The sequence below is a fragment of the Dermochelys coriacea genome, chromosome 2 (assembly GCF_009764565.3).
Source record: "Dermochelys coriacea isolate rDerCor1 chromosome 2, rDerCor1.pri.v4, whole genome shotgun sequence".
NCBI lineage: Eukaryota > Metazoa > Chordata > Testudines > Dermochelyidae > Dermochelys > Dermochelys coriacea.
Genome location: NC_050069.1, coordinates 40833837 through 40857665, shown reverse-complemented (window position 1 = coordinate 40857665; position 23829 = coordinate 40833837). Strand labels below are relative to the sequence as shown.

General features: G+C 41.7%; 1 long non-coding RNA gene across 2 annotated transcripts; it reads left to right on the top strand.

The window, feature by feature from the left end:
* Positions 1-5309: 5309 nt before the first annotated feature.
* On the top strand, positions 5310-21437 carry LOC119851986. 2 transcript variants are annotated; one of them, XR_005291485.2, is made up of 3 exons: positions 5310-5804; positions 18528-18701; positions 19385-21437. It is a non-coding gene; the product is annotated as an uncharacterized LOC119851986 (long non-coding RNA). The 2 variants fall into 2 exon arrangements; XR_006278702.1 differs by lacking the exon at positions 5310-5804 and adding an exon at positions 14785-14879.
* Positions 21438-23829: the final 2392 nt, after the last annotated feature.

Sequence of the window (23829 nt, the reverse complement as noted above, 5' to 3'; positions counted from 1 at the left end):
CTCACAAAAGCTTACGCTCGAATAAATTTGTTAGTCTCTAAGGTGCCACAAGTACTCCTTTTCTTTTTATCATAAACTTGTTTGCATTTACAAACTCTGCTCTGCAACCAAAAGGAAACTTACTGTAAAACAAATGAAATCTGAAGTTCCCAGTTTCACTCAGTCCAGGAGTTGGGGCTTTGAGGAAAGTGCCAAACATTTTAAGATTCACAAGCATTGGCAATACTGTTCCCAGGTCAAAAAATGGTCACTAAACTGGTCTTAAGGTTTTAAATCTCTAGAAATAACTTTAAACAAAAAAACTTAATAGAACATGGAAGCTTTCAAGAAACACAAACTTTAAATTTCCAGAAAGCCAGAAAATTTAAAGCTCAGATTACACTCTGGAACCCCTAAAACACAGAAATGTTTGGAAATGCAAAGTTAGGGTATCCTTCTTCCACCTAATCCCCATAAAAATAAATCTGCCCCTAAACAGTGTCTACTTGTGTATGCTCCTTTTAAGGTGAAAACATTTCAAATGATATTATCTACTTAAGGCCCATTGATTTCAACAGAAGTTTTGAATGGGAAAGGACTGCAGAACTAGGCCCTTGGCTAGTTAGCCATTAAAGCAAGGTTAACACTGTAGGTATCCTTGAAAGTCCAAAAAACAGTTCTGACTAGTGAGAGGTTCAAAAGTCGATAGCATATGGCTCCAGCCTCCAAAATTAAGCATGAGAGCATCCAAAAATACTGAAAAGCATTAGGGCTCATGGAGGGCAGATGAATAGAAGAAACTTGGAGTTTCTAGCCTGAAATATGCTGTTCCAAAAGAGTTAGACTTTTGTAAAGTTTATGTCCTGTAAAAATTCTTGTCCTGTTCACTTCAAATAAAATATCTGCCCCAATAAAATATCTCTTAAGGCAAGGATCTACAAGTAGTGCAGTTTGAATTTGGGTTGAGGAATTTAAGGAAAGTTGGGGTTGAATAGATTTATTATAGAAAGCTCATTACAGCCAAAATACTATTGTCATGCCACAATCTAGAATTGGGAAGACTCGATGTGGCCTCAGAAGAACCCAAAAAGTAGCTATGAGGTGAATTAATAGAAACAGACACTGAAAATATGTCATTTGTGGGATGTGAGATCAAAGCAATAGGAAATCTAAGGAATCCATACTAAATCAAGGTGTAGTATCTGACCCAACAGTAATAGTTTTTCAAGACTGAAACAAAGTTCTCAATCAAACATTCTTTGTTTTATGTTTTAAATAGTGACTTATCATCCTATTGTTTGAAAATCAACTGTTTTTGTTGAAGCAGAAACTTGTTGTATAGAATTTTATCTAAGACTTAGTTGAAATTTAGAGAAATTGTGCTGTGTGAGCTTCTGTACCTTTATCAACTTTATCTGCAATGGCCCTAAAAAGATTAGTCAAGCTGGAAACCTAATCGGGTAGAGTGAATATTTTACCAACTCTAAAGGTGGAATCCCCATCAAACTAGTCTTTACAAACTAGAAGTTAATTGATAAAAGGTGGCATGGATAGAACCAGTTTACATAAAATATGCATTTATCTGAAACTTTGCTCAAAACATGAAACTGAAAAAATTATTGAAGTTCTAAAAGTTGTTTGATTCATTTTAAAGAAAAAAAAAGAAAAGGAGTACTTGTGGCACCTTAGAGACTAACAAATTTATTAGAGCATAAGCTTTCGTGAGCTACAGCTCACTTCATCGGATGCATTTGGTGGAAAACTAAGCACATCTGCACTTCTGGTTCTGGCTCAAGCCGAAATGAAAAGAGCAAAATACTCAAAGGAAGGCTATCTTTACGATGTGTTCTACCCAACCAGAAACCGAAAAAGCCAAAAACCTAGAGACAGCCTGTTCTCTTGAGTTTTCTAGCCCAGATCTCCACATTTAGGAGACCAAAAGAACTTGGAAAAGCATCTGGGCTTCTGAATGTTTTTCCAGCTGAACCTCCATCGACACAGATTCAGAGTGCAGCAGTTTTCTTGAACCAATGTATTTGAAAGCAAAACAATCTGTGGTGTGTGAAACCATGCAAGTATGAGGTCTTTGTTTATTGTGTACTGCATTTTTAATTTAATAATAAGAAAACCTGCGCTCAGAAACAGTGGCCATTTTGTTGTCAGATTTGCTGCAGTCTGTTACAGAGAAGATACATCTGCACACTGTGCTCACAAAGAACAAAAGTAAATGTTCCTCTTATTTATCATTAATCTAAACTAAAAATAATGTAAACATTGAAATAATATGGTTGTTCCTTGTGAATGGAAAAAACTGAACACAACCTATACCACTATAATTTTTCTAAGAGAGGATTTTCATTATTTACTAATAGCTTTCAGTTTTTGCTTTCACACATCTTTTTCTATAAGAAACGTAGTAAACAGATCTTATATAACTGCTTGCATTTGCATTCTCTTCCATAACATAATCAAATGCACAGTAAGATCTGGTCTACACTCCAAACTTAGGTCGACCTAATTATGTCAGTGTACATGCTATAGCCTTGCTCCCACCAATGTAAGTGCCCTGCTACACTGACATAATAACTCCACCTCCAGGAGAGGCATAGGGCTTATGTCAGTGTAGTTAGGGCAATGCAGTGTGGGTCTAGACACTGCGTTACTTACATCAGCAGTTGGCTGTCATTCTTGTCAATTTCATGGCTCCATACAATGGAAAAGAAAAGAAAGCCTGGGCCAGTAATGGGCTCCAGCTAGAGCCCTGCCGTGCCCTGGCTCCACGCTCCCAGCTAGGCTGCTGCCCACTGCCCCGGGCTCCCTGCTCCCAGCCATGCTGCTTCCAACTGCTCCAGGCTTCATGCTCCCAGCCGGGCTGCTGTCCAGGTTTCCTGCACCCAGCTCCCCACTCAGGGAGGCAAGAAGCCTGGGCCACTGCCCCCTGGACCCAGCAGGGAGGAGAGAATCCTGGGCCATTTCCCCCTGCTCCCAGTGTGGAACTGAGAGCCCAGAGGGCAGCTGGGTTCCTGGAGGGGAGCTGTGCAGAACTGAGAGCCTTGGCTCACAGCCCCCCCATACTGCCCCTCTTCAGTTGGTGGAAGTGCTCCTGTTGAGGATACGCACCACCAACAGAAGAAGGGCAGTGTGGACATCAGCCACCACATTAATTATTTGACCTAACATTAATTAATTGACCTAACATAGGTCAACTTAAGTTTGTAGTGTAGACATACCCTAAGTCTATTATCGATCCAGTATAATCATATCACCTGGTTATCAGAAGTTTGTCAATAATTAGCATATGCTGCCTTAGTTGTAATCAAACAATGAGCCCTAGACTTTACTAACAGAGAATTTTGCCACTGAAGCCATTTAAAAAAAATTGAGCTTTCACCCTGAAAATATATTTTAGTTGAATTGCTCCAGTCTTCTACAAATTCAGTAATAGAAACAACAAAAGCAGGTGGACGATCCCTTGCTTGCTACTGTTCTTGAACAAGAGCATTTCACCCTGTGCAATAATATGTCAACATATTTTCTACGTTGTTTGGTATTTAGACTTAGAATTTATTGCCAAGCTTCCTGGTAGCAAGCTGTGCAGGTTGCAAGTGGAATCTGATTGAGGTGAGTGAATTAATGTGGTGGCTGTTTGGAATGTCGTCCAGCTGCCAGTTAGAATTACGTTTGTTTGCCTTTTGCACAAGTGTGAAATGAATAGCCCTAGATTTCAGAAGTGTGAGTGTACATTTTTATATCTCACACTAATGAATACCTTTTTTCTATCCTCCTCACTCTGGGACATTGAATTTATTTGTAGATGTTATTTACTACTATAAAGAGGGGGAATTTTACCTCAGACATTGAACATGTATTTAAAGAAAGAAAAAAACTTGGGCAATCCAAAAGTGGGTAGATAAACTACCTCAATTTCACAATGTTTGCCATTAGATCGAAAGTGAGATAAAAGGAGTTTGAATTACAAACAATTTTGGAAGGAAGAGTTATTCACTTAATGCATCTTAGGAAAAATTGTTGCTGAAATATGTCATTTTGTATTTGTTTGTGTTTGGAATTTTACATCCTTCACTTTGACCCTTCTTTTGAAGGACACCAATGTTATGTACACTCTCCACTACTCTCCCATACACACAACTATCCTTATCTGCTATCAATAGGCTGATGATAATGCAGTTTGTAATGTGTTCTGATGTGAAAGGTGCTGCATAAGACTGAATTGTTGTTGTTACTGATATGGCCAGAAATTTCCCCAACTAGATCTGTCAATAACTGACACTAAAACAACAAGGTACGAAGTGTATTTGAAGAGTGTCAGACAACATTGTTTTTTCTGTCTTCTCTAGGCAAACTGTTCTTCAGATAGGTGATTTGACCTAGCTTTGTTTAAATAGATTAAAGGCTAAATGGTTTGAAAAGAAATAAAGGAAAAGAGAAAAAATGGAAACAGACTAATATGAGTTGCTTTTCACAATGCAAATCTCAACGTTCTCTAGTCCTATTATAATTTGTAACTCAAAATATCACTATTATTTATGAGAGAGACAGGGAAGATGAGGTAATATCTTTTACTGGACCAACTTCCATAGGTCAAATGGACAGTCTTTCAAGCTTCACAGTGCTCTTCCTCAGGTCTGGAGACAGTAACCAGTGTCTCTAAGCTAAATACAAGGTGGGACAGATTTTTAAGTGTGAGAGGTACATACATGCTGTAGAAGATCACTTAAAATTGAGTGGGCAATTAAGAGTTAGTGGGCAGTAGGGTGTGTTACAAACTGTTATAATGATCCATAAAACCTGTGTCTCTGTTAAGTCCATGGTTTTTAGTATTCAGCAGAGTTATGAATTTAAGTTTGCAGGCTCATCTTTTGAGGGTGTTGTGCAGGTTTCCTTTGTGAATGAGGACTAAGAAGTCAGATTTGGAGTGATCACCTTGTGTAAAGTATTCATCCAAATATGCTTTTGTCTTTTATCATTTTTTGGTGTGAATTCATTTTCAAGCATATCTGGTTTCACCCACATAGTTGTTGGGACATTTGATGCCCTGGATGAGGTACACCACATGTTGGGAGAAGGCACGTGTAGGAACCATAGATCTTGAAATCTGTGTGTTGTGGGAGTGTAGCGGGATGGTTATGTGCTCTCTGGTCTGGAAAGGGTTATAGCCAGCCCTGGGAGAAGGCAGGAGCTGTGGGCTAAAAGCTAGGCTGATTGGGGAAGAAGCCACAGCTGGGCCACGCCCCAATTGGACCTCAGCTGGCCCTGATAAAAGGGCTATGAGCTAGCTTCTGAGAGAAAAGAATCTAGCTCCTTGGGAGTTGAGGGTGTGAGCAATGGAGCAGGGCTGGTGAAAGGAGCAGAAGAGCTCTCTGTCTGGCAACTCCCCAAGCTGCAGGCCTTGTCAAGCCCAAACCAGGTCAAACAGAGGCTTCAGCTCAGGGGTTAGGCAAAGGCAGCAGGTCCAAATCCCCCTTTGCCAATGATGAATGGCTTGTACACTGCACCCTGCTCCAGTGAGTAGGGCCTAGATGGTGACTGCCAATAGCCAGAGACTGAGGCGAGGTGGGGATAGAAGGTTGGGGGTCCCTCTGGATGGGGAGACCCAGAGAGAGGGTATACTGCTAGGGGGCAACACCCAAGATAAAGGGGCACTAGGGTCTGGGAGGGACATGTGGGGGGTGCAGTGGCAGGCAAGACACTGGCATACAGAGGGTACTCCGGGGTGGAAGAGCTAATTCCCAGGAAGACTGACAGGTGGTGCCATGCCGGTGAGTCATCAGCTTGCTACAGGGAGATATTGATCATTGTAGCAGGTGAGATATGTCTGAAAGATTTGCATCTGTTCTGGCAGGATTTGGTGCCACTTTGAGTTTGTGTCCTTATTTGTGGGGAGCTTCCTTCTGGTGATGAGGTTGGTGGTTGTCTGAAGGCCAAAAGAAGGGTTTCAGGAAAGATACTTTTTTTTTTTTTCCAGGATGTTGTCTCTATCAACTATGGGTTGCAACTATTTGATTATATCCTGTTTGGGTTCCATTGTGGGATGGTGGGTAACAACTAGAGGTGTGTGGCCAGTGGTGTTGTTTTTTTGTTTTTTCTGAATTGAAGCAGGTTCTTTAGGGGTATTTGAGAGGCCTATTCCATGATGTAATTTACTACTCTGATGGAGTGTCCTTGCTTGGTGAAGGAAACTTTAAGTTTGATTAGGTATGTACCTCATATTTTCTTTTGGAAGCAAATTCTGTGATATCTAAGTGCCTGCCTATAAATAACAGATTTCTTGGTTTATCTAGGATGGCTGCTGAATCTGTGGAAGTAACTCTGGTGAGCAATGTGTGTGTGGGTTTTTTGTTTTAAATATATAGTCATTTGTAGGGTTCCATTGTTGAAGTTGATTGTGGTGTCCAGAAAGTTGCTGCTGATCCAGGAATATTCTGGAGAGAGTTGAATATATGGGTGGCAATTACTGAAATTGTGTTGGAAATCTAAGAGGGAGTTTAAGTCATCTGTCTAGAGGAAGAGACTATCATTGATGTGTTCAAGGTATAACATTGGTTTTGTGGTATGAAATTCTTCCTCAAAATGGCCCATGAAGAGATTGGCATATTAGGGAGCCATTATAGCACCCATGGGTGTTCCCATGATTTGGACAAAGTATTGTTAAATGTAAAATTGCTGTGAGTAAGGATGAAAGAGGAGTCTGATACGTTTGGGGTGCATTTCTGAGCTTTGTTCATTATCCTATAAGTATTTGAGGCAGGCAGCAGTACTGTCATGATGTTGGTGTACAGGGAGATGACATGCATGGTGGCAAGGTTGTTAATGTTGCAGAGTTTCTGGAGGAAGTTGGTAGTGTCTTGGAGGAAACTGACCCTTTGTCTGAGTGGTTTGAAGGTGGTTTCTATGATTCCTGACAGAGTGCCGTGGCCAAATATGATGGGTCTATCTGTGTTTCCTTGTTTGTGTATTTTTGGAAGACTGTAGAAGGTCCCTGGGATGGGTTTGTGGGGAATGAGGTTGTAGAATTTTTCTCAGAATTGTTTGGGAAAGGATTTGATTGCATCTTTAAATTCATGTGTGAATTGTGGTTCAAGGTCGTCTTTGAGTTCTTTATAGTAGGTGGTGTCGGAGTTGTTGTCTCTTGGCCTGATTAAGAGAGTCATCACAATTAAGGACTAGGATAGCACTCCCTTTGTCTGCTGGTTTGATTGCTATCTGGTGGCTGGATTTTGGGAACTGTATAGCTATCTTTGTGGCAGTGAAGAGATTATGGTGGATGTAATGTTTGAGGATTTCTTTTTTTTCTTCCCCTGAAGCAATCGATATAATCCCATATGTCTGAACCCTTATGCTTAACAATATGTCCCACCTTGTATTTAGGGTAGACACTCTAGTTACTTTCTCCAGACCTGAGGAAGAGCTCTGTTAAGCTTGAAGTTTGTCCCTTCCACCAACAGAAGTTGGTCCAGTAAAAGGTATTATCTCACCTACCTTGTCTCTCTTATATCCTGGGACCAACATGGCTACAACTACACTGCAAAATGTTATTTATGTCTGTCCTGTTGCCTTTAATATTGTGAATGAAGAGCTATGTGACTTTTTTTTTTTTTTTGGTTCAGTATGAATTACTTCAGTGAATGTATTTGAGAAAGTCACATGTAGGACAGGTTTCAGAGTAGCAGCCGTGTTAGTCTGTATTTGCAAAAAGAAAAGGAGTACTTGTGGCACCTTAGAGACTAACAAATTTATTAGAGCATAAGCTTTCGTGAGCTACAGCTTATGCTCTAATAAATTTGTTAGTCTCTAAGGTGCCACAAGTACTCCTTTTCTTTTTACATGTAGGACAGATTTTCAGGAAAGTGGACATGAAAAATGTGCACTCGTTTTCACAGCTAATTACTAAGTACATCAAAAATGTTTCCATAACTGATAAAAAAAATTATAACTGTGTTACTAAGAAACTGAATAAGGAGAAGAGATTGGGAATATTAAATGATAATCACAGGTTTATTTGATGACATAATCCCTGACCAGTTTGTTCTTGCTTTTAATTTCTCACCAGCTACTGTACTGAGTGTTTGTGACCCTCTGCAGAACATATTGCCTCCCTGTTAATGGAGAACCAGGTTCTGTTAAGGAAAGATGCATTCAGTAGCATGCCCTGTAGGAGAAAAAGTCCATGTGCGCTTTGTAGGGATAGAATTTCCCTGCAGGATGAAGATGTGAGAAATACCTTTAGAGGAAAAGGGATTAGGAGTTAAATAGAATTTGGTTGGACCACATCTTCCCAGTTACTCATGTAACTCTACTGAAGTCCAACAAGATAAATCATGTAACCATAGCTGTCGCAAACATAGCTGTCTGAAGCTGCCACCATCCTAGGGAAACAGAAAAAGATGGCAGAATTAGTCTTGTGTCAATAATGGATTTAAAAAAAAAAATTTCTGCCAGTTCCATAAAATCAAACCACTTTTGTTTCTGGTCAACCTGAAAATGAATTTTTTCAAAATTTTTGGTGAATTAAAAAGTTAAAAAATGGGTTGAATTAAATGTTTTGTATGACCCAAAATGTTTTAAATTCAAGCATTTTTTTATATTTTAAAAAATCAAAGTTCAAAATTCAGTAATTTCAAATAAGAATCTCTAAACTTCTAATTTCAAAAATGTCAGAACAAAATGTTTTTGGGGAATTTTTGTAGTACTCCCAACTCCAGCGAAATAATTCAGCAAAATCATAAAATACTTTAGTCAGCCCAAATCTGCACTTTTTAGAGAAGAGTTTTGGTACAAAAATTTTGCTCAACTCTAAGCACAGCCTCAGCTCTCCCTCTGTTCAGCTATCCTTCCAGCCGCTCCAGCCCTGACCCTTCCAATCACCTTTTGGTTGCTCTCGGAGCAGGAGGCACCACACTGAGAGCAGCAGGGAAGCTGCAGAAAGCTGGAGCCCTAAAAATTCCCATCCTGTCTCTGGAGGCTGAAAAGGTCAGGGTGGAAAGAGACCTGGCGGAAAGGGTAGTGAGAGAAGCAGGGAAAAGGCAATCTTATTGTAAGAGGTTCTCACAAGAAAGAGAAGCCTGGGGGAGCAGAGATTTGGTGCTCTCAGTAGGCTGCCCTGGTTGCTGCCCCAAAGGCTGACCTTATGTGGGAGGACTGCATAAACAGAGGGACTCTAAACATGCAGAGGGGAGGTGGATATAGAAGGACGGTGGACACCTATGGAGAAATAATTCACTAACACACAAGTCTAATTGCTCAGCAGCTAGAGGCCAGGGTTTGGAAAATTGTCCCTGGAAAGTAATTGTAAATATTAGTGGATATGTGTGTTGTAACTTGGAGCAGAATCTGGCTGAGGTTTTTCAATCAACACTGCTTCCAGAAAAGCTAATTCAGGTATCGAGAAATGGCGGACACAGCATGGTAAGCCAAAGGATAGGCCAAGCAATGGAGGGATCCCATGTTCAGGTCCTGCTCCCTGTTTCCTGTTCTTGTGTTAGCAGAAGTTGTCCAGAGCTTCCTCTCCGGAAGGCTGGGAAAGCAATATGAGAGCCTGTGATCCCTCTGCTGAAAGAAACCGGTCACACAGATGAAATAAGCTGTCCTAGTACGAGTTGTGCAGCTATCAGAGGCACAAAAGAAGTTTGGTAATCTCTCTAGTCATCCAGATGATGCACATCTTCAAAACACAAGATGCACGGTTCATTTGTGTAATGAGCAGCACCAAACCTCCAGATCCAGATACTTTCAAAATTAGGAATTCTTTAATTAGGTCATCTCTTTGGAACTAGTAAATGGTTCACCTCTTTCCTGATCAGTTTTGCCCTGTTTTATTAAGTAAGGATTGATTTTTTTATCCCTTGTTTGTTTTTTTTGGCAACATGGTTGTATTTGTCAGCAACATACAGCTCTGGGAAATAAGATTTATAGTTGACTCATGCTCCCTCTCCTGGTTGGCATTTGCCTCTACAGTTGCAGAGCAAAACAGTAACTACTGTAGCTTTTTGATGTGTTGACAATAAGGTGTTTTTGAACATCCAATATTTTGGAGGCAATTATTGCTCAAGAGAAGTTCTGCACTGACATAACTCCAAGTATGAAACCCTCTATACTTGGAGAAAATTGGCCTTCAGAGTCCCAAATTCCCTTCATGGATATGGTGGGCCTATGAACATAAACTTTAATTTCAGCTTTCATTTTTTAAAATAGTATTTCTTATCCATTTCATTTTGAAATGAGCTTTGAAAGAGAAAACTAACTTTAAACCAGTGTAAACTGATCATTAGTATCGCTGATTTTTTTTTTTCCCCAAAACGATAAGTTAGTCACAGACCTTCCTAAAGTCACTTGTGGTTCATTTTTGGGACTCCTCATGAAAGACCTGGAAATTTGTTAGTCTCTAAGGTACCACAAATACTCCTTTTCTTTTTGTGAATACAGACTAACACGGCTGCTACTCTGAAACCTGGACACAGTTACCTTGATTTGAGGAGACCCTACTGTATCATCAGGTGCCACTATTCCAGATGGGCCTGCTAGTTCTGTTTGTCCAAATGCATAATAGTTAGATCTCAGTGAAATGCTTATCAGCTGTGATGCAATTTGTTTCAGATGTTGAATATATTGCCTGCAAAGTTGGTTTCCTGTCTGAATCATTGTGTGAGAGTCTCTTTGATTAAAATTTAATTCTTACCTGTAGTTGTCTACAGGTTTTATGCATGTGAGCAAATATTGCATAGTTCTATAACACAGCACCCAAATTTGTTCACAATGGTAGAAAATAGTGCAGCTAAATAACAGCAAGTATGACCTCTGGCCACGAAGACTAATAGCATGAGAGGTGCCTGGTCTAGTAATTTAAGCATATGACTGAAAACAAAGGACTCCTGCTTTCTAATCTTGTCTCTGACCATGAGTGTAGTTTGGGGGAGCAGTACCCCCCAGACTGCAAGCCTCAGGACATAATTTACCCCCACTCTCAAGTGGCCCCCATTAGCCTGACTGGAGCTCCTCTTCTTCCCCCCCCCTCATACAGTAATCAAACTACATCTCTATATCTGACACAGATTCTTAGACTAAGTCAAGTCACGACCATTCATTCCTAATAAAATGGGGATAACACTTACCTCTGGTACTTACCAGGCAGGTTGGAGAATCTCCTCAACATTATAATTTACACAAGTTGAAGATTTGCCCCATCTGATTAACTACTTAATGCTACTACATAAATGCTAAAATTCACCTTAATATGACTATTGAATGGCTAGGGTGTGAGCAGAGATTTTGAGTCTGCCTTATTTGGATAATTCCTTGGAAAAACTCTTTTAATCAACAAATGAACAAAAGAGAGCCTTGTTTTGTTTATGGTCAAATCTTATGTCAAATATCCAGGATGCTCATTTTGAATTTCACCAATCTTATATTTGTTCCACTGGAAATTTCCTTTATTGGTTTTAACCATTGCTTGTTTTTATCAAAGGTCAATGTTTGCTAAATAAATATATATTCCAATAAACAAAGTACCTACTGTAATTTTCCAACTGTTCCTCCCCACTGCAAGCAAGCCAGTTTTATATCAGACTGAAAGACTATAACTCAGGTTGTTGAGGTTGTATGTGTTTTTCCTGAAATGTTTGAATAAATAAAGCTTGTTAAGAATTAGACTTAACCTGAAGAGGTTATATTTTCCACTGGAGTGGAAACAAGAACTTAAAATGGTGGAACTTATGATTTGTGCCATTCTTGAGTGAGTTTTGACCCCCTACCTTCAAGTACATATAAGGCTTTTTTCAAAATAAAACAGACATGGGGTCATTTTGGGAGGTTGCAAAATACTCATACAAAAGTACACTTTTTAAAAAAAAAAAAATTGTGGGCTGAGCTTGCTACAGCTAGCTTCTAACACAACAGTGATGTGCATATTCTTTTCAATATTTTGGTGCTCTGAATGAGTTTGATATATTGAACAGGTGTCTAATTTAGAGTAGAACAACAGTTTTCTCAAAGGTTTCAGAGTAGCAGCTGTGTTAGTCTGTATTCACAAAAAGAAAGTAACAACAAATTGATTTGAGCATAAGCTTTCTCAAACTTTTATATTCACTCCAAACACCATTCCTCCTGTGGAATACTTGTTCCACCAGACTATTTTTCCCTCATAAACAGAGCAAATCCTATATGGTATAGCAATATATCTTGATAAACATTTTGTAGTTAAAAAAAACCCAAACATTTCATGTCCTGAAAGAAGTTTCTGGAATACTATAATAATAATAATTAATAAAGGATGTATGGTCACTTTATTTGCATGATGGTCCCTATATGGATTGCAGATGCATGCGCACATGAGCACCATGCGATGGAGCTGCAACTTTTCATAGTAGTGTCTGTTGACGTGCACATGCTTTTGAGGTTTTAAGAGGCTGTGCGGGTAAACACTACTCCAGTTCCCACTTACTACCACTTGGCTAGAGTTGGAACACCTGTTCCTTGGTGCTCCTAGCTTCCAAGAAAACTCTTTTTGTTTCTGCTGTTGTACATAGGTTGTTTTTTTTTTTCTTCTAGTTGCCTAGAGTTAGTTGGTTAGATCTGCTCTCTTGTTGGACTTTGTTACTGTGGGTGACCCCTCCCGGGTACTGTCCCGGCAGGCCAGCTTCAAGGACTGTGCTTCATGCCCATGCTCCTTCTTTGTGAGCGATAAGCACCAATGTTGTCTCTACTGCCTTGGTGAAGTCAACATCATGTTGCTCCATCTGCCGCTCATTTCTCCCTCGCATTGGGAAGCCAGAGAACTCTGCCTCTGCAAGTATCTGATGGAGGAGGCTATGTACCCATGTGTGCAATCAGATCGGATCCACTGGAGTGGCACCCTTCACCACCAGTGAGCATGTCCCTAGCTCCCTCTTGCACGCTGGTGCCTATGGTATAGCTGCACCCCCAGGAGCACTGGGCACATAAGCACTGCCATAGGCATAAGGGCAGATCCTTGACAGGGACTGGCCCTAAGCACACTGTTGCCTTCCCAAGCTGCGTCAAGTTGGGCGACAAATAGCACACTGATTCAGTTGCTCTGCCTCCCAAGAAGCCCTCACAGAGCATAAGTTGAGACACTACCGCAAGCCCTCTGTGCCACCTCCAGCCACAACTGCTGGTCCTCTGCTGGTATAGAATCTCGTTTTACTAAGGGATATGCTGTATGATTGAAGATGACTATTTGTTGCTGCCACAATTGCAACAACTCTTGTACAAAGTGTATCATGTAAGGTGTCCAATAGAAAAGTTACAATCTGTCAAGTATGATCATCCTAGTTAAATCCATGTATCATCACTGTATCTGAAGTTATGAATATTGGTTATGTATTGGTATCTCAAATGAGAAGGTCACTTACCCTGTGCAATAACTGAGGTTCTCTGACGTGTCTTTATGGGTGCTCCACCTGGGATTGGAGATCTTCTTCGGCAGTGCCCATCGCACCACACATGCACAACTTCCCCCCCTTTCACATTTGTGAGTGGGAAATGCACGTAGTGCTGTGCGATCCAACCGTTCCCCAGTTCCTTCTCTGTTGCAGAGATTGTTTCAGTTCTGAAGCAGAGGAGAGGAGGGCAGGTAGTTGAGCACCTATAGTGACACACGTCTCAAAGAACCTCAGGTTACTCACCCTGTGCAGTAACTTCTCTTCAAGTGATGTCCCTATGTCCTCTCTAGGTGACTATAAAGCAGTGCCCCTAATTGAAAGACTGGGGCTTCAGAGCGGTATTTACTGAAGATGATTGAACAATATGCTCTAGGAGCGTGTCTGCAGGGGTGGTGTGAGTAATGGCGTAGAGACAGGCAAAAATGTTGGCTGATACCCACGTGGCCACTCTGCAAATGTCAGCAATAGGGACATGATTGAGAAAAGCAATGGAGGTGGAGAACAAGTGGGTGAAATGTGCTCTCATTCCAGTAAGAGGTTGTTGATTTGTGTAGTTGGTAGGACGGATGTATACACTGCGAGATCCACTTAGAAAGGTGTTGCTTAAAGATGGCTGTGCCCTTGGATCTTTCGGTCATTGAAAGGAATAAATGTGGTGGCTTTTGGAAAGGTTTAGTTCTGTCCAGGTAAAAAGCTAATGCTCATCTGACATCCAGGGTGAGGCAGCATTGCCTCCTGTCAGTTACCATGAGTCTTTGGAAAGAAGCAAGGAAGGTGGATAGAAAGAGGATGGTACCTTGGGTAAAATTTTGGGATGTGAACTAGTGTAACTTTGTCTTATGAAAAATTGTGTATGGGGGAATATGCCATAAGGGCTCCAGTTTCACCGACCCATTAGCAGATGTGATGGTGAGAAGAAATGCCATTCTAATTGATAAATGACCATAGGAGCATGTTGTCATTGGTTTGAATGAAGGTCTAGTAAGAGAACATTGGATGAGGCCAGGGTCCCAGGCTGGGGTTGGGGCCTGTATGTGAGGGTAAAGATTTTGGAGGCCCTTCAGGAAACTATTCATGAGTGGGGGTGTGGAGACGGAGTGGCCATACTGTGTGGCAGTGGAAAGTCGTGATGGCTGCCAAATGCCACAAATGGAGCTGTTAGTTCCAATCATTTAAGGTATCAATACAGTTCAGGATAAGTGGTAGTGGAGCGCTCATTATGTCCCAGTGATGGGAGGTGCACCAGCATTGGAATCTAGTCCATTTGTGGAGATAGATGTATCTAGTCATGCCACATCTGCTATTCATAAGTAGTTAAACAGATACACTTGAACAGGTTATTAACAAATCTCAGAACCATGGAGGAGCCATGTTTTCAGGTGGAGCAGCTGTGGATTGGGGTGGAAGATATGACCTGCATCCTGTGAAAGGAATCACAGAGTTGGATGGAGAGATCGGTCAGCATATGATCATGCAAAGGAGGTAAGTATACCAGATCTCTTGTGGCCACGTTGGACCTATAAGGATGACATGGGCTCAGTCCCTCTGTATCTTGTGGAGTACTTAAAAAAAGAAGGGGGGAAGGTATAGAGCAGTGGTGCATCCCATGTGATGAAGAATGCGTCTCCCAGAGATCTATGTCCCAGTCCAATTCTTGAGCAGACTTGAGAGCAGCAGGCGTTTTGCGGTGTGGCAAAAATCTTTGGTGGGGAATCCCGAGTAGTTGAAGATGAGCTGAAGAATACACATATCCAGTTCCCACTTGTGATCATGGGAGAATCTCCTGCTCAATGAATCCACAGTGGTGTTCTGATGTCCAGGGAGTTATGTGGCTGAGGTGGTGATGTCATATTGGATACACCAGTCCCATAATTTCAGTGCCTCCAAGCATAAAGACTGGGACCTTGATCTGCCTTGCTTGTTTTGTAAAATATGCAGGAGATATAGTCTGTCATGACTCTGATGGTGGAATGTGAAATCGCTGGGAGGAAATGTCAGCAGGCACTGTGGACCACTCTTGGCTCCAGGAGGTTGATTTGTAAGGTGGACTTAGTTAAGGACCATCCGCCCTGCACTGTATGAGTATGAAGGTGTGCTCCCCAACAGATTAAGGATGCATCTGTTGATAGAATCATGGTGGGTGCCAGTTGAAGGAAAAGAACTCCAACACAAATGTTCTTGGGCTCTGTCCACCAGAGTAGTGAGTCCTTGACCTTCATGGGCATGGATAAGAAGAGTGTTTTGCAGGCTGTGCCTGTGAGCTACATATACTGAACGTAGCCAAGCCTGAAGACATTGCATGTATAACTGCGCATACTTTACCAAAAACCTGACAGGTGGATCAAGGTTGATATTGGCGTCCTTTTAATCTTGCACCATATTAACTACTAATAAATTTGAAGTAGGATGAGAGAAAAGAAATTCCATATCTTTTGCAGAAACATATTTTTGTCTGCCCATTTGTAAGTCAGAGGGATGGACCCTGAGGTCTGCCAGAGCACTTTAGTGCAATTGAGAAGGACATCATTAATAGGGCGTGCTATTGTGGAGGATGAGGATGTGTGCAGGATATTGAGGAGTTTTTGTTGCTGGCCTTGTACCTCCTCCAAAGGAATCTGGAGGGTGTCTGCAATCCTGCAAAATTCTTGAAAATGCTTGAAATCGTCATCAGCAGTAGGAGGTGGAGGCGTGATAGCTTCTTTATGGGAAGAAGAGAAATGCCCTGTAGATGGCCTAGTAATCCCAGTATGGACAATGTGGGATTGCATCCATGGTAGCCCATATCAGGGTTCTGGTGTGGACTGTGAATCATGATGTATAGAGGAAACCGTTTGCATGTGATGGGGCATTCCTCTTCCTCCTCCCTCATCACTGGGAAAGGGGGGGGGTGCTGTCTTCAAAGGAGAAAGGGAAGTCCAGAGGAGGGTGGAAGTGGGGAAGGTAATGTCTAAGCAGTGGTGACTCGGGCATGTCAGATATAAGCAGGTCTTTAGGACATCTGAATCCTTGGGTAGGAGGAAGGAGCGTTGTTGGCACTGGTGCATGACTCGGTGCTGAGGGAAAGATGAATTCTCTTGAGCAGCCAGCAGGGGGAGCTGAAGACTTGCTCAGTGCCAAGGACTTCCTTGGTGCCATAAAGGATGCTGGTCCTAGAGGTATTGTTGGTGCTGTAGCTCCCAGAAGTTGGTCTGTCTTGGTCTTCAGAGCTGAAGACAGTGCCGAGGGCTGTAGGCCTGCCTGGTTAGGGTCTTTAGATAGTTGTTTGGTTCCGGTACTAGAGGTAGTTGGGTGGGCCCAGGTGCTATGTCCCCTGTCTGAGGATGTTGAGGCGACTGACCTCACGGGATGGTGTTCTGGCAGGCTGTGCCTCAGAGTGAGGAGGGAACCTGTTTCTTCTCATCAGAGTGACAAAGATGTTTCCCTCTTAGAGAAATGTGGGGAATGAGAATCAGCAGACAACTTCAGAGTGTGAAAGCCACACAGGCGAGAGTCCAGGCCTGGGTCTGATGCTGGTTGCAGTGATTTTTCCCTGAGAAGTTGTAACTGAATGTCCCAGTCTTTTCTGGCCATGGCAGTCAAGTCGTATTAGTGGGAACACTTGTGGGACGTGTTCCTTTCCCAGAGATCAAATAATTTGCAGGTGTTCATCCATTACCAGAAATGTGACCCACCTCTTAAATCTCAGAGATCTGGGCATAAGGATTGGGGGGTGGGGGGAAGCTTCCCAGCTGAGATGGGAGGGAAGCAGGGAAACAAAAGCTAAGCTATGAAGTAACAATTTAAGGTAAAGTCAGGGAGGGGGGGAATTTTGGAGATAGAGAGAAGTACTAAACTACACTAAAACTAACCGGTAAGGCCCTATATAAAGAGGCAAAGGGAGAAGCAGGCTCTGCTGCAGATTCTGTCCCAGACCAAACATGGAAGAGAAGGAACCAGGGAGCGGTCAGACCGCACAGCACGAGATGTACATCTTGCTTATGGTGCAAGAGGGGGGAGGTGTGCATGTGTAGTCCAATGGGCACTGCTGATGAAGATCTGATCCCAGACACAGAGGGCATTGCTGCACCTATGATGGAGCACCCATAGCAACATCACTGGAAGAAGCGTTTACAACCAGTCTTGCCAGCCCATTGTGAATGGGCTATTCAAGCTTGATGGGCCATTAAGAAGAATCAACTCTCCAGATAGCTCTTAGGACAGCAAGGAGCCAATGGCCATCCCTGTGATTCAGCAAAACATGTAAGGGCATGTGATGTGGATATGTGACCTCAAACTCCATCTTTGTTAGTAACTTCCCATACACAGGGGCTGTGAGCATTGTTTGGGACAGTAACATTCCATGCACATGGCAGAGGATATAAGAGACACCGAGATCTCCATTTTTGCCTCATTCCTGTTCTAGTTCTTTGGACTGTGGATTTACAACTAAAGAGTATTTTGAACAATGGACTGAGGACCTTTTGAATCTTTTGGAAGTTACCAGAGAGACTTTTTGAAGCCAGCAGACTATTCCATCACTGTTACAAACTTAATCTAAGGACTCTGCAATCATTTGCATGTATATGGTCTTTTAACCATTTAGAACTCTATTCTTTTAATAAATTTGTAGTTAACTTGCTAAGGATTGGCTGACAGCATGATATTTGGGTAAGATCTGAAATATAAATTGACCGGGGTGGGGGAAGTTTCTGATCCTTTGGGATTGGTAGAAGCTCGCATCTAGTGAATTGGTTTTTCAGTAACCTCTCGCTATATTAGACCAGTTTGTCTAGATGGGAATCAAGGGCTGGAATGCCTAAGGGGAGGACTGTGTTTGGCTTCTTGTTAACCAGTGTGGTGTTACAGAAGCTTTTTTTGCTACTGATTTAGTGAATCTAATTATAGAATAAACCACCAGTTTTAGGGGATTGTCTGCCTGTTTCTTGCAGTCTGTCTTGAGCATGGCATTCTCAGTGTGGTTCGTTCTAGGCATCTGGTCACAATAACCTTTATCTATTGTTTCTATTTTGAAAGTTGTTTTTGCTGTTGTACATCTCATTATTCAATGTTTTGGACTAAGTTGCAGGTAAGCATTTTATAATGAATATGCAATAAATGCTTTCTCAATCCCATATGGCTGTCTTTACGTAGGGCTTGATCCTGCCTTAGGGAGTAGAACTGGGCCCTTAATGATGAGAAAAGATAAACACTGCTTCCTGTCCTTTGAGACCATATACTTCTGCCTGTTGAGATATTGCCTCAAAAATGGATCTTTAAGTGAATTTTGTCATGGGACGTTCACAAGAATTACCAGAATCAACCAAGGTATACTGTTTGTTGTTTCCCAAAATGATTATATATTTAGAGGCAAATACTGGCCCTTTTCAATGGGCACAGATACCTCGAGACACAGCAGAACTGGTGCTATTTCAATTATAGAAAGAGCAGGATGCATCTTCAATGATGAGCTGAATATCTCCCACCATTGAGAATAACTAAAGTCCAGGAGGTGCAGTAGATATATGAAATTTTTATACCCCTTTTTAAGGAATACAAACTAAAGGAAAAATTTACATTATATTACTGCAGAGAAGCAATTTGTAATTTATGCTGCTCAGTTTAAAGCATCACTTTTTATACAATAACAAAAAAGCAGAGTCTGAGTCATTAGAAAAATACTTGCACAGCTGGTAAATTGTATTTTCTATGGATCTTATACATGTGATTCTAGGTGCTAAGTATACACATTATTAGGGTCAATCCAAATCCAGGCTGTTTGAAAAATCCAGAGTGTTGGAGGATTTAGGATCTTCCTGTGGATTTTGTTGTAGCCTTCAATCTATGCTTTCATTAAAATAATACATGTTCTAACTTTCTGGATTCTAAAGGGAGCCTTCACAATCTAAGCCGATGTATTGACATTGATTATACAGCCAAGCAGGCTAAAACAATATCACAAAGATGTGTAAAATAATATTTTGTTCTGTATCTTTGTCTTCTCATAACAGATTCATCCACTGGTTCAGAAGTGAAGTGCTACTGTGAAATGGCCCCAGTCCCTCAATGACATGGAGGTAGCACTGTTGAGATTTTGGTACCAAACATCCTTTTTTTTTTTTTTTTTTTTTTTTTTTTAAAAGGGCATGAACTGCGTGGTGTCCCCCTACTAGAAGGCAAGAGGCTATAAACACTATCTCATTCTTTCCTGATTTTTCTGGGCTACCCTGACTGAAAGGGAATGGGAAGGGACAATATTCGTCTGCTGAAGAGATTACATTTGTTCTCCGCTCCTTTTTTGTTCTAGTGCCTGGAAATAGAGACCTAGTTTCTTGTTGCAGCTTGACATGAAGAGGGCAATTTGAGATGTTCCCTACTCTCTGAAGATCATTTCTAGGATGTATTGGTTTAAACTCCCACTCTCCTAGAGATTGTTTGCCTGTTCTTCCAGTCTCGATTACATATTGAACTACTTTTGACTGTATTTTTCAGAGATCATTACAAATTTTATTTTGGCCAGTGCAGAATTCTGAGATCTGCAGAATGCACGGAGGACTTTGGTCCCCTTGTCAGTTCACATAGGCTACTGCTGTGCAGTTCTTGCTCTGGGAGAGAATCCTATTTTGAGTTTAGATGTCTTGTTACTCTTAAGTCAATTGCTTTTATCTTTGTTTGACTGCCACAGGGTAGACTTGCCCACTGCAGTTGGCACCTCCTCCTAGCTGCTCCGGAGAATTTGCTCTCTTCCACATCCGACTCCTCCCCTTGTGTTTGCTCTAAGTGTTCTCTCTCTTATTCTGTGGCTGCTCTCATTCCAGGAACTATAGCTTCCTCTTCATGACTTGGCCTTCTGGGGTATAGAGTCTCACTGCATCTGCTGTTCAGGCAATGCCATTCTATAAGTGGCTGATATGGGAAGCCAGGCCCGGCCACCATTTTGGGTTCCATCCCAGGAACCCTACAACATGCAGCCAAGTTCTGCTCAGTCCCAAGCCTTGCTGCTCTTTCTGGGCTGCTTCCTATTCTGCCTCCCACAAGCTTTCTTACCCACGCTTCTCTTTTCTGGCTGCACCCTTCCCTCGGGGCCAGGCTCCTAGGGGTTCTACTCTCTCTGGCTTTCCTTCTCTCCTCTCTAATGAGCAGAGGATCTCTGTAAATTTCCTCACTGCAGCCACTTGTTGCCAGCTTCCTGGGTTTATATTAGCCCAGCTTCATTGTCCAACCAGGGGTTGCTTCTCCATCCTAAACCCCTCATATGTAAGCTATCTCACTAACTGGCCATTTCTCAGCTTCATTAACCCTTTCAGGGTTGGTGTGGGGTGAACATAAAAGCATTCCAATGCCCAGGGCAAGAGGCAAGGGTATAAGGTAGTGAGTTTCAGCTGGCCTGATCAGTTCAGTATACCCCAACTCACTTATGTCATAATCTGTACCTAATAGTTGTCATGTAAAGTATCATTGGAAAACCCATAACATTGATCATTAATATTTGTGTGTGGTGTATGTACAGTAAATGCTCAAAGGACTGTATAAATGTGAAAGAAATATAGGACTAAAATGTGCTTGAACCACAAGTCTGGGGAATGGATAAACAGGCTTTTTCCAGATAAAGGAAAGATCAAAACCTCCTTCCAGGTGCAATCATAGTCAGATGGCCATTCATTGGCATTTGGAGGCTGCAGGGACAGATAGTTTGCATTATAGAAAGCACCAGCAGCGAAGAAACCAGCATGGGACTTTCTCCATTAGACTCCATGGCACCTTTCCTCAAAGCAAGGGTACTGAACTTTGAGAAGGATACATTCCAAAAGTTCACTGAATTATAAAAGAGAGCAGCAAAGAATCCCAAGTTATCTTTCACCTAAGACGACAAAGAAACCAAGCACTTTGGACTTTCTGGGAGATCCTGACCAAGGTGATCAATCACCTGGCTGGAAAGAGATGTGGTAAGACTCTGACCTGGAACCAAGATTGTAGTTTTGTTAAGTCTTAATCACTAGAAAGCATTTTTCACTTTTGTGTTAACCATTTCTGACTTTATGCCTTCTGTTTTAAATCTCTTAAACTCCCTTTTTGATTAAATAAACTTGTTTTAGTTTTATTCTAAATCAACCCAGTGCTGTGTTTGACTTGAAGTGATTATTAACTCCAGTTAAAGCAACAAGCTGCTGTGCTTTTGTCTCTTTAAAGGAGCAATGGACCTTGTTACTCCTCTGAATGTTCTAGGAGAGGGCTGGATGTTTCAGGGCAGATGGTTCTGGGGAAATTTGGGACTGGAGTTGTGTTGGTCACTTGGCTGGTGGTGACCAGTGTGACTGTGGTACAACAAGCAGGCTACTGTAGTCAGCTGCTGAACCAGGGCTACTCAACACCCAGATCCTTAGTATATGCTTTTATGCTGGCTGGGAGCATCCATACAGGGTGCCACAGCAACAGAGCATCTTAAGGCACCCAGGGTTACAGGATAAGTGATGACACAATCTCTCTGTGGTCTGGATTCAACCCCAAAATTTGACACTTGGGCTTTTATATTTCTCCTTTCTGCTTCAGACCACTTGCCTTTGGCAAGCGTGAGGGTCCATTTGTGCTTCTTGGAGAGAACTCTTTATTGTAAGGTCAGGGCATTTTCAGTAGAGATTCTTTTCCATCTCTAGCTTCTATGATTTTGGAATGGGGAAAGGAATCTCCTATTCTAGTTGACTAATATCATGGTGTAGTAGTACTTCCAGTACTTCCTGCTGGTATCCCTGGCTACATGGTAGAAAGACAACTGCACAAGAAATCCAAGTAGTGTAAATTGGATTCTTTCACTACAGAGGAGTGCTATTCAAGTTGTTGCTGTTCATTATTTGTATTGCAATAGCCCTTAGGAGCTCCAGTCATGGACCAGAGCCCAGCCGTGCTAGGCACTGAAGAAATACAGAACAATAAATCATATATTGTAAGCTTCTTGGGACAAGAGACGATGGATACAGCAGCCAAATGGAAAGCACAAGAAAACACTGAAACAATATTAGTCAGCATGATAGGCAGAGGTCTCAGCATGCTGGTTACCTAACGGTTAGGTGTGTGGTTTTTTGTAGGCCTCCTTAAAAATCTCATTTGCAGGGAGGACTTTGAAAAACAATGATGTGGCTTTGCAGATGTTTACAGGGAATTATTCTCATGCATGAAAAGAAAACACAAAATTGCTTGTTTGAAAACTTAAAATGAAGGTTGGCTTGACTGGGATAGAGGTGGGAACTGATGTCTCGGTAGCATGTAAAATGTGGCAGGTAAGGTGGAGTTAGACCATGAAAGGCCTTGAAAGTGAAGACAAGTAGTTTGTGTTTGTGATGAGAGGGGAGTTGGTGGAGGGATACAAAGAGGAGGGGTGATATGGTCAAATGAGCCAGGAAAGTTATCTTTACAGCAGCATTTTGAATGGATTAAAATCAAAAATGTAGGACTGGAGGGGACCTCAATAGGGTCATCTAGTCCAGTCACCTGCACTCAAGGCAGGATTAAGTAATAACTAGATCATACCTGATAAGTATTTTTCTCATCTGTTCCTAAAAACCTCCAATGATGGAGATTCCACAGCCTCTTTAGGCAATTTGTTCTAGTGCTGAACTACTCTGACAAGAAGATTTTTTTCCTAATGTCCAATCTAAGCTTCCCTTGCTGCAATTTAAACCCATTGCTTCTTATCCTATCAGAGGTTAAGGTGAACAATTGTTCACCCTCCTCCTTGTAACCTTTTATGTATTTGAAAACTTATGTCTCACTTTCAGTCTTCTCTTCTCCAAACTAAACAAATCCTTTTTTAAATCATGACCTCGGAGGAAAGCTTTCTAGACCTTTAATCACTTTTGTTGCTCTCCTCTGGACTTTCTCCAATTTGTCCATCTTTCCTGAAATGTGATGCCCAGAACTGGCCACAATACTCCAGCTGAGGCCTTATCAAGGCAGAGCAGAATGGAAAAATTACGACTTATGTCTTGCTAGAAACTAAAAATCATGGACTAAACAGACAGTGGATTTATGGCTTATTACAACAATCTGTAACCCACTAACCCCCTCTTTTTGTCTTACGACTGCAGAGTTGTTAAGGGGCCACTCTGCCTTTGAATGGTCCCTTACAAAATGTGCTAACTATTCTGTTAAACAATCCTGTTTTTTGTTGTGATGCTGGAAGTTCCTTGCCCAAACCTGAAAAAGAGCTCTGTGTGGCTCGAAAACTTCTCTCTGAACATTAGATGTTGGTCCAATAAAAGATATTACCTCACCCACCTGGTCTCTCTAATATCCTGGGACTGACACAGCTACAACTATACTTTTTCTACTGTTGATAGTCTGAGGTAAGAAAAGATTTCTCTTCTCACTCCACCCAAATTTTGGGCAATGGTCTGTCTTTCTGAATGGAGGAATAGTGGGATACATAATGCATTTCAGATTGGCACCAAGCTCGCAAAGC